Source organism: Phyllostomus discolor, chromosome 3 (assembly GCF_004126475.2).
Source record: "Phyllostomus discolor isolate MPI-MPIP mPhyDis1 chromosome 3, mPhyDis1.pri.v3, whole genome shotgun sequence".
Lineage (NCBI taxonomy): Eukaryota > Metazoa > Chordata > Mammalia > Chiroptera > Phyllostomidae > Phyllostomus > Phyllostomus discolor.
Genome location: NC_040905.2, coordinates 114,986,137 through 114,997,622, shown reverse-complemented (window position 1 = coordinate 114,997,622; position 11,486 = coordinate 114,986,137).

The following is an 11,486-nucleotide window of genomic DNA, read 5'->3' as shown; positions in this document are numbered from 1 at the left end:
CAGCCCCAGCTCCAGGTCTTCTCCTTAAACTTGATCAGATGTTGTACGCATTGCCAGTGACAGAAAGTCACAGAAATGTGACGTGCAGCCCAGGAAATATAACTGACCATATTAAAGTGACTCCGGGTGGTGTCAGATGGCTGCTGGGCTTATGGGGGGAGAGGATCACTGGGTAAGTTACGTAAGTTACGCAAACGTCTAATGTCCATGCTGTAGACCTGACAACAACATAATGTTGTACATCAGCTCTAACTGAAACACTTTTAAATTTTTAAATAAATAATAAATTTGATCAAATGATTTATAAAAACTGAATTTTTTTTATTCTTTCTTTTTAGAGAGGGAGGGGGAGGAAGGGAGAAAGAGAGGGAGAGAAACATCGCTGTGGGAGGGAGACATCGCTCAGTTGCCTCTCAAACGCCCCTGACCAGGGACCGAACCCACAGCCCAGGCTTGGGGCCCTGACGGGGGGGGGGGGGGGGGGGGGGGGGGGGAGTTGGGGGGGGTAGGGCGTGGGGTAGACCCGGCACCTTTCACTTTGGGGGACAACGTCTGCACCAGCAGGGCTGAAACCTGGAGTTTGAAACCTCCTTCACTGACCTGAACCGAAAGCCAGCGTCACCCCGCGGAAAAGGGACACGGGACAGTGTGGAGCACAGGAACAGCGCGCTGGTGCAGGGTCCGGGCTCCTGTGGAGGCCGGGCTGCCGGCTCCACCGCACGCGGCTCTGCATCCGGATGAAGCGAGACAAGAGAAGCAGCCTCCACTCCAGGGACAGAACCCCTGGCCACCCAGGCTGCAGCCTGCTGACCGCGGGCGGCCCCGCCCGACATGCTGCAGGGCGGCCGGGCTTCGGGACTGGAGCTGCGGGGCCCTGCGCAGGTGCCGGCCCTGTCTGCGCCAGGGGGTCTCTGACCCGGCGGTGGGGGGCGGTGTCTCTCCCCTCAGCTGTGGGGGCTGTGTGGGCCGCGTGGACACCGCCCAGCCACCACTGGCGGAGGGAGGCGGGGCTGCCGGAGGGCCGGGCAAGGTGGCGCTGGTGCCCCCCGCAGCAGAAGGGGAGCACCATCCTCACTCGTGCAGTTTTCTAGCCACACCTGGAATGCAACTCAGTGCCCATTGCATGCTAGGGAGGCCACTGGCAGGCAACTGTTAAACTGAGGCTTTCTGTGTGGTCTGCTTGGTTCCTCTGCTAAAGACAAGCTTTAGCAACTACAGAAACTGCCTACATTTATATGCAGGGGTGTGTGTGTGTGTGTGATGTGCATGCTCACAGGGGGTGGGCATTTTTGGAGTGTAGAATGACCACAGTATTTGGAGACACTAGTAACTGAGGTTAAGAAGCCTGTTCCTGCTGTGCCCTCTTGTCAATCCCGTTCAGGTTTCTGTCTCCTGCCCTAGACTATTCACACGTGCGAACACTGGTCTGTCTGCTCACTGCGTATTCCCAGCACCTAGAGCAGTGCCTGGTGGGTGCTGGTTGCTCAGTGAGTATTTGTGGGATGAGTGAATGCATGAGCCAGCCGGCACTGGGTAACTGAAAGTGTCTACACTGAGTTGTCTGAGTCAGACCAGGAACTTGATAGTGATTATAAAAGAAAGTTTCTCTTGTGCACCCATGGTCCTTGCCGACTCCTGAAGTAGTGAATGATGCTGCTGGTCACATCTGCACAGCTCGGCCTCTGGCATCCCAGCATTCCTTCCACCCTGAGGGCCAGGGGTGGGGGTGTGGGTATTGGACAACCCTCTCATTTGGGGAAGGCAGTGGGGCGCTGGGGCAGACTGCTGGGCTGTCCAGAAGACGGACAAGGAGCCTTGGTGGACAGACAGAAGGACCATTGGCCGAGAAGATGAGTCTCCTCCTGTGTCAGCCCTGCCTGCTCCGGGGCAGGTGAATGGAGACCCACAGAAAACGACCAAGAGTGCTCTTGCTGGGTTTCAGCTGTTAGAATTTCCATTACCAAGTGGTGCTAAATCTGCCCCGACCTTCCACCTTTCTTTCCTGCGCCCCCTGCTGGAACTCTGCTGCAACAATGGCTGGAGCAGAAGGTCTTTCCCTCTGGCCCCCATCCCCCACCCCCTCTGGCTCCCTGCTGGCTCTGGCCCTGCCCTCGGTGTCTGCTCTCACCCTCCTCAAGGAGGGGTCTCTAGTTCAGGGGATCCCTCCCCTGGGTCAACTTGATGCCTCTGGGGTCTGACTGTGTCACCAGTGAAATTCTTCCTTGTTGCTTCCTTTTTGCTTGGGTGCCCCCTGTTTTGATGACCCATGATCTTATTCTTCATGTGAGAACCTTCTCTCGCTCATTCTCCCACGGGGGCAAATGTTGGGGCCAGGTGCACCCATCCTCACGGAGTGTGGCTACGTGACTTTTCAGACTGGACGCTGTGCTTGTGCTCACCCCACCTTGAAGGCGGCCCCCCGAGGCCCATCTGTGTCCTCATCTCGGGAACCGGCAGCTGGGACACTGGGTGGCAGGTGATGTGATTCCGGAGCCTGAGAGCAGGAGCTTCTCCTGGGTTGTGGGGGTGGGGGGCCCTGCAGCAGCCGCGTGTCTTTTTATGGGAGACTCAGAGGGGACGGGGAGGCACCGGGAGTGCGGAGACAGAGGAGGCAGGGGCGGGGCCCCTACTCCCGTACTGACAGAGGAGGGGAAAGAACTCCGTTCCTGTCGCTTTCATCTCCCAGCTTTGGCAGTTCCAGGAATCAACACACTGAGTCCCCTTCAGACCCTGGAGTCCCCGTTCCTCTGTGTTTCCCTGACCTGCCCTCCCGTGTCTTATATTTTCCCTTTCTGACTGTCATCTTTAGAATTCCTTCACCCGTGTTCTCCAACATCAGCTTGCTTTATCCCAGTAACTCCGACCAACGGAACCCCCGGCCAGGGCCCTGGTGGACGGGACTTTGCAGGGACAGGATTCCCACCTTCTGTGTGTGGGAGGGGGAGCCGGGAGTCTACAGGAACCTGGATACCAGCAAGGGGAAAGGGCACCCAGCAGCCTTTGCTCAGATGCCTTCTGCTGCAGGCGGCCAGAGCTGTGTCTGTGGCTGGTGCTCAGGGTGTCCCTGATGCAGGAGTCAGAGGGACACATGTCCAGGGGCCTGGCATGGGTCAGGTGTGGGATGGACAAGGGTCCAGCAAGAGACCTGACAGCCCCTCCCTCTCCCTGCTGGTCAGCCCGGCTCCCCCAGGGATACATAGGATTCCCCCTGCACATGCCTGTGTGTCTCTGCCGATGACACGGAGCGTCCTTCAGGCTGGACTGTGGCTGTCCAGTCAGTGGAGGTCGGGGGCCAGACCATCCTCTCGACCCTGGTCTTCCCACAACCGCAGAAAACCGTCATAGCCCATGGATGTGTCCCTGAAACTTGGAAGGTGTCCTCACAGATACCAGACCATCCTCCCCTTCCTGCCCTTCACCCTGCAACCTGCTCGCCAGGGGTGTCCTGCAGCTCTGCCATGCAACAGAGTCCACTTCTCTCTCACACGGCGCCCGTGGGTGGGCTGGTGAGGGCCGCCCTGCCACTCTGTCTCTGGGACCGCGGTTCCCAGCAATCTGACACGAAGCACTGAGTCTCCCCAGACGCTGCACACTGGCTGCTCCCCTGGGGGCGTCTGCGCCTCCACTGCAGGTCTGCTGGGTGCCCGCCGCGCTCCACCTCCCCACCTCCCCACCTCCCCACCTCCCACCTGCCTCCCCCCTCAGCTCCCTCCTTGTCGTGGGCCCATCTCAGACCTCTTCTGTCCTCATAAATGAAAAACATTAAAGTAGATTTTATGTTTTAGAGCATGCTTAGGTTCATAGACAATTGTGTACAAAGCCCAGCTGCCATGCACACAGTCCCCTTCCGTGAACGAGGCTCATTAGTGCGGTGAGCGTGTGACGGCTGATGACCCGACAGGGACACGACTGTGGTGGCTGAACCCCCCAGCTCGCCTCAGGATCCCTCCTTGTGGGCCTGTGGCTGTGAGACATGCACGATGACACGTACCCACCGTCACACTACACCTCCCTCCTGGAGGCCCCCCAGCTGGTCCCATCTGACCCTGGCAGGCCCCAGGGATGCTCTTCTCAGGGAAAGTTCCAGGCTGTCAGCCATAGAAGAGCATCTTGTTTAAAAGGCCACACACTCAGGTGCTGTGGAGGCCCAGCCCATCCTGGAAGTGGGCAAAGGCACGCACTCCCCGCCCAGCCCTCTGGACCAGCAGCCAGCTGTCAGGGCGCCCTGTCTCCCAACCTCTCACTTCTCCGGTGACAGCCAGCTCCTCCCTGCAGCTGGAGCTTCATTTTTTCTCAGGTGAAAACACACCTGGTGAGAGAAGCACAGGGTATCCACACCGACACCCCCTTATCTGGACAGCAGACTGGCAGAAACTGGGAGGCTCAAACACTCGAAGGACAGGTGGGGCTGGCTGGAGGGGACTCACAGAATGCTGGTGGGCGTGACCTTGGGAAAGCCACCTGGGAACAACCGTCACCAGGTCGACCTCCTGCAAGGTCTCCTTCTGGGTGGGAAAGCTCTTGCCTGGGCCCCCCCAGGGACAGGCACTGCCCCATCTGAGGCAATGCTGGCCATTCACGGTCATTGCTGCTGCCTTTGGCTTGGGCGGGGTCTGCCAGCATCGCTGGGGGTGGGGGTACCGGCATGACGACCGCAGGGCAACCAGACACCACGGCAATAGCAGTGCCCTCGTCGGGGTCTCCCCAAGCCCCACGGACCCAAGGACCAACATGGGGAAGGATCACACACCACCTAATTCTGAAAGCAGCCTCACAGTTGGGGGGTGTGCGCAACTGGGAAACGGAGACAGAAAAGCAGCAGAAGTGAGGGCTGGGGCCTCTCACCACAGGCCTTTGGGACCGTCGCACCCTGGGTGTCCCATGTCCCAGCCTGGCCCCTCTCAGCCTCTGGCCCTGAGGCCCCAAGGGATCTGAGCCCCGCTGGGTGGGCGGCCCGAGTCCCTGGGGGCTGTAGACCCCCTACCCCGGCGGCAGGGGTAGCAGGTCACATGGCAGGTTCTCGCCCCAGGTTTCTAGATTTCAGCTGAGACGCAAACCTCACCCAGTGCACTCCGTTACCCTTTCATTTCTTCCGATCTGTCCACTCCAAAGTATATCACCTGTTTTTTCTTCTCCGAGTGGGAGATCCCGCCTTGGGGACGGGGCTTCCAAGCACAAGCCGTGTCAGGCAGAGGAACTGTGCTCCCAGCCAGCTGACGGGCGTGACCCGCGGCCTCCTCCACCCGAGCCCGTGGAGCCCCCTTCTGCTGCGGGGGGCACCAGCGCCACCTTGCCCGGCCCTCCCGCAGCCCGGCCTCCCTCCGCCAGTGGTGGCCGGGCGGTGCCCACGCGGCCCACACAGCCCCCACAGCTGAGGGGAGAGACACCGCCCCCCCCCCACCGCCGGGTCAGAGACCCCCCGGGCGCAGACAGGGCCCGCACCTGCGCAGGGCCCCGCAGCTCCAGTCCCGAGGCCCGGCCGCCCTGCAGCATGTCGGGTGGGGCCGCCCGCGGTCAGCAGGCTGCAGCCTGGGTGGCCAGGGGTTCTGTCCCTGGAGTGGAGGCTGCTTCTCTTGTCTCGCTTCATCCAGACGCAGAGCCGCGTGCGGTGGAGCCGGCAGCCCGGCCTCCACAGGAGCCCGCACCAGCGCGCTGTTCCTGTGCTCCACACTGTCCCGTGTCCCTTTTCTGCGGGATGACGCTGGCTTTCCCTTCCAGACAGTGAAGGAGGTTTCAAACTCCAGGTTTCAGCCCTGCTGGTGCAGACGTCGTCCCCCAAAGTGACAGGTGCCGGGTCTACCCCCCCACACCCCCCCAACCCCCCCCACCCCCCCCCCACCCCCCCGTCAGGGCCCCAAGCCTGGGCTGTGGGTTCGGTCCCTGGTCAGGGGCGTTTGAGAGGCAACTGAGCGATGTCTCCCTCCCACAGCGATGTTTCTCTCCCTCTCTTTCTCCCTTCCTCCCCCTCCCTCTCTAAAAAGAAAGAATAAAAAAAATTCAGTTTTTATAAATCATTTGATCAAATTTATTATTTATTTAAAAATTTAAAAGTGTTTCAGTTAGAGCTGATGTACAACATTATGTTGTTGTCAGGTCTACAGCATGGACATTAGACGTTTGCGTAACTTACGTAACTTACCCAGTGATCCTCTCCCCCCATAAGTCCAGCAGCCATCTGACACCACCCGGAGTCACTTTAATATGGTCAGTTATATTTCCTGGGCTGCACGTCACATTTCTGTGACTTTCTGTCACTGGCAATGCGTACAACATCTGATCAAGTTTAAGGAGAAGACCTGGAGCTGGGGCTGGGGCTGGGGGAGGGTCTGCTGCTCTGCTCTCTGCCTCCACCCCCACTCTGGTGTCTGGTCCTGTGGGACGGGTGACCTCGATGGGGCCATTGTCTGCTCACATTTGGGGGTGAAAACTGAGCCAGAGGCAAATCAGCACAGTGGGCAGAATGAGGGCCCTGCTCTACCCAGTGAAAGGACAGTGGCTTGTTCAGGTATCTCCATGGTCTCTCATGCCACACCTTTACTCTGGTGATGTCCCCCCACCCCCACCCCCAAGCCTGGAATGCTGGCTGTGAGAGTAGGATGTGAATCTGCCAGATGGAAGTAATGAAGGCACCTGCCCCGGTGAGTTTCCAGGGTTACTAACTTGAACAGTAGATGGTCATTTACCAGCTATGGTAGGTTACATAAGCAAGGCCTGGGCAAGACCTTCTCCAATGGGTCCAGGAGAGTGCACCAGCAGGTACCAGTTTGAGATTCTCGGGGCCAGGTTAATACGCTAGCTTGGGGGGGGTTCTGCCCACAGAACACTCATCTCCCCCTCCTCCCTGTCTGCCACCCATGAAAATATGTCTACCAAGACATGATCTGCTTGGGGAGGAAAGGTGGCCGATCTCTCACAGGAGAAGAGCCAGCAGCCTGCTCCTCAATGGGCTTTTACTGGGTTCAGTTTGCACAGGAATGCAGGTAAAGCTTGTCAATCATGTCAGGCAGAAAGGATCAAACAATGGATAATATTCAATGAACATGAGGGCTTATTCTGAGTCAGGGTCAGTTAGCTAAAGGGCTATAAAACTATGGGGAATAAACTGATTTTATGCTTGAACACTTATCAGAAAACTGAGGATATTCTTACCAAAGCAGGTTTCACAGGATTTTATGCATTCTTTCTTAGGCCTGATCACCCCAAGGAACTGAACCTTTCCAGCCCAGGGCTGAGCCACCCTCTCACTGTTTCAGGGTTAAGTCAGGCAGGGGGAGTAAAGCAGCCAAGAGATTAGGAGACTTTTTGCAAGCAGAATGAGGACTCAGGCTGTCAAAGCTGAAGGGCAAGGGTCCATCACCCCCATTTCCTGTAGCCCCCCAAGTCCTTCCCTGAGGATCCCTTTGTGACTGTGCCTGTCTTAGGTTGCCCCTCCTTTGCAGAATCCCACCCGTTATTGGCTACCCTGTCAATAGCTCCAGGTCAAGCAGGGTGAAGTGAAAGGGGGCAGAGGCAGTGACCTTCCAGGGAGATAAGCTTTGTCTCCTTAGTGGCTTAGGGTCCCAAGGTCTCTCATTCAGCCTTAGCCCTGGGGGGTTACAGCTTCTGAAACCAGGCAGGGCAGTGCCCAACAAGGGTGTGTGTCCTGGAGTGCTGGCAACAATAGGTAAGACCTTCCCAAAGAGGTCTTATCTTAGTGGCCACTGTTTGAACTTGGGCTCTCAGTGGGGATGCCCACTTCTGCCCTGTCTAGAATGCTGCAGGTGGGTCTGGTGGTTGGCAGGGCATTTGTCAACACTGCACTCTAACATTCTAACTGTCTGGCTCCTGTAGGATTACAAGGTAGGTGCAGTCACCTTCCAGTGTCACGGCTGTGGGCGAAGTCTTGCACATAACAGCCTGTTGTGGCCGCCAAGGACGTGGGTGCTGGCTGGCACGTACAGCACACTGTGGGCAAGCTGCAATAATGTCAGTCATTTTCAGGGGGAGGCCCAGGCTTTGGCTGTTGCCCATTGAGTTTCCTGCCCTGTGTGTTTCGTTTTCCAGTGTAGCCGTGTGTCCAGTCTTCTGCGGGGGCCTCTTCTAGCCGACGAATGTGAAGAGTGCATCCACTTCCTCCTTCCCTGGACTTTGTAACAGTTGCTGTCCTGTGACATGATATAGGGCCACCTCCTTAGACTGTACAACCACCCACAAGTCAGCCCACACGGCTTTTCCCCATGGGGCTGTTATGGATAGTCCAGGCCTGAGCATGCGGTCTGGGGGGCTGTCCTTTGCAGGAGCCGGCAGTGCACCATGCTCGGGGGGCACTGGAACCACACCAGCTTTCACCCATGAAGGGCCATCAGGCTCATCCTTGAGTGTTCTTTTCAGCATCTCCTCCCGACCCCAAGGGGACTGGCCCCAACAACACCTGCAGCTCCTGGCTAAGAGAGGACGGTGCACGGACATGTGTCCATTGCAGGTAAACACTCCATTTCACTGTAGTTGGTGTCTGTGCTACACCAGCCTTTGGAATGTGAGGCAGGTCCTGCAGCCACCCCTCCATGGGACAGGTGGTCCGCACCACCACAGCAGAGCTTCTGGTGACAGGTTGGTTGCCTGTGAGGCTTGGTAGGTGGGGACGGGCTGTTTCTCCATTAGACTGTGTCTGTCTTCAGCCCCTTTCTGTACCTGGGGCCAAAGCCTTGTTGGCTATAAAACCTCCCCTGCTGTTGCCAAAGACCCTGTGACACCCCCCTGGGTTACATGTACACCCAGCTCTCCAGGCAGGGCTGCCTGGTAGACACCAAGCTCCTGCACCTGTTTAACTGTTCCTTTTGCTTCCTCCCCAGCCCACTGCTGCTTCTCCCGCTGATCCCACTGTTGTGTTTCCCTGACAAGAGTGTACAGAGGTAGCAGTGTCTGGGCCACATGAGGTACAAAGGCTCTCCAATAACCTGGTACCTGACACATTCTTGCAACATTTTCCTCCCAGTGGATAAGGAACAATATTGTGTTTTATCTCTAATGGCACTAGGGAATACTTTAGTCTCACAAGACTAGATAACACCCAAGAACTTGACAGATAGCTAGTTTTTTTCTTTTTATTTAGGCTGTTAAGAAACCAGGAAGACCTATGTTTTGTTCTTCTGTTCCATTTTTAAGATGTTTTCTTGAGTTAACTTTTCAACTATTCTATTGAATATTTAATTTATTATATATTTAATGTTCAAGGGCACTTGGTTGTCATTTATTTGATATATCATATTAGGAAATAGCAGTATGTAATTTTATAATTTTTGTTTCATAAATGCAGTATCTTCACCCATCTGCCTGAAAATTTACTCAAACCTCTTCTATTTTTCTTCATTGTTTGTTGAATAATTTTGGGTTTTTTTAAATTATGTATTTATTTTTAGACAGAGGGGAAGGGAGGGAGAAAGAGAGGAAGAGAAACATCAATGTGTGGTTGTCTTTTGAACACCCCCCAATGGGGATGTGTCCCACAACCCACGCATGCTCTCCGACGGGGAATTGAACCAGTGACCCTGTGGTTTGCAGGCCGGCCATGAATCCACTGAGCCACACCAGCCAGGGCTGTTAGACGAATAGCTACCTTTGAATAACGTTTTTTCTCAGTTGTTTGTAATTTGCTTTCTGACTTTCCAATTTAATGCCTCCCTGGTCATCCCCAACAGTTTTCTTCATATTTAAGAAGAAATCAGGCAGACTTCCAGCTAAGATGGAGGCATAGGTAGCTACACTTTGCCTGCTTGCACAACCAAAAGAAGCGCAACAAATTTAAAAACAAAACATAATCAGAACTGCCAGAAAATCGAACTGTATGCAAGTCCGAAAACCAAGGACTTAAAGAAGAAACATTTACCCAGACTAGGAGGAGGGGCAGAGACCAGCACCCAGGGCAGAGGAGACATGTGCCAAGGTGTTGCCTGGAAGACCCAGTGGGCCAGATGGCAGCTTCTGGTCCCACATTTCTGTGAGGATTAACAGGGGGGAACAGCTCAGAAGTGAGTCAGACCACACAATCCAGGGTTCCAAGCAGGGAAAGAAAGTCTCAAAACCTGTGACTGTAAAAACCTGTGGAGGTTGAGGTAGCAGAAGAAATTCCCAGCCTCACAGGAGAGTTCATTGGAGAGACCCACAGGGTCCTAGAGTGTACACAAACCCACCCACTCGGGGAACCAGCAACAGAAGGGCCCACTTTGCTTGTGGGAAGGGGGGGAACTGACTGAAAGCCTGGGAGAATGGACCTAGCACCATTGTTCCCTATCAGACCCCTCCCCACCTCCAGTGTCACCACACAGCAATGGGGGTTGCCCCGCCCCAGTGAACACCTAAGGCTCCACCCCTTACAAAGTAACAGGTGAGCTGAGACAAAGAAATATGGCCCAAAGGAAAGAACAGATCAAAACTCCAGAAAAAGAACTAAGCAATGAGGTGATAGACAACCTATCAGATGCAGAGTTCAAACCACTTGTAATCAGCATGCTCACAGAAATGGTTCAATATGGTCAAAACATAGAAGAAACACAGAAGGCTATAAAAAGTGGGAAACTTTATGCCCAAAATCACCACAACTCAGTATACTTTTCTGAAAACAACAACTGTTTTTATTAACAGTTCAAACACGACTGAGTTTCTCTCTCTCTTTTTCATGTGAACATAAGGATCTTCATTTTTGTTAGCATTACAGGTCAGTTAATAATAAAGCATTTGTCCCCAAATCTGCTCTTTCCTGTTTGTCTAATTTGTGGCTTCTTTTCTTTTACTTTTTTATTACTGTTTTTCTACTGCAGTTGTCCCGATGTTCCCCCTTTGCTCCCTCCACCCACCCCGTCCCACCCCCGCTCCCACAGTCCAGCCCCACACTGCTGTCCGTGTCCGTGGTCACTCGTACATGTTCTTCTAATGATGCTGCCCCCTGTTTCCCACCGTCCCCCTCCCACAAGTGAGGTTCTCAAATGCTCACTCCAATCTGTCTGCCTGGTTGGCTGCAGGACCATTTGGGGTTACTCCGAGATGACTGGGCAACAAGGCAGACTCTCCAGTCTCCGACCTGCACTGTTTGGGGACCAGCGTTTCTCGGGGGTCGGATCCTTCGGCCTGACCTTCAGGGGTGGCCCCCGGTGCAGGTGGGAGAGGAGGCCGGGTCCTGATCAAGGGTAGTTTTCCCTCAGTTCCTGTTCCTAGCCTCGGGCCTCTCCTCCCCCCTCCTCTGCTCCTCTGTGCTGGGTGAGCCTGACCTTCAGCCTCTGGTTCATGTTCATCAGATCACAAGTCTGGGGCTGTTTCCTGGGTGGGTGGGTGCGTGGGGTGCCCAGCTGACACTCCGTCCTGACCAGGCTCTGAAGCTGCGTGTCCAGACCTTCCACAACCTCCCTTTTCACTGCATAAACCAGAAGGTTGAGAGTTTGATCCCTGGTCAGGTGAGGATAAAAAAAATTATATAAAAAGTCAGATTTGCCTGCAGTGCATGTTCTATTGGG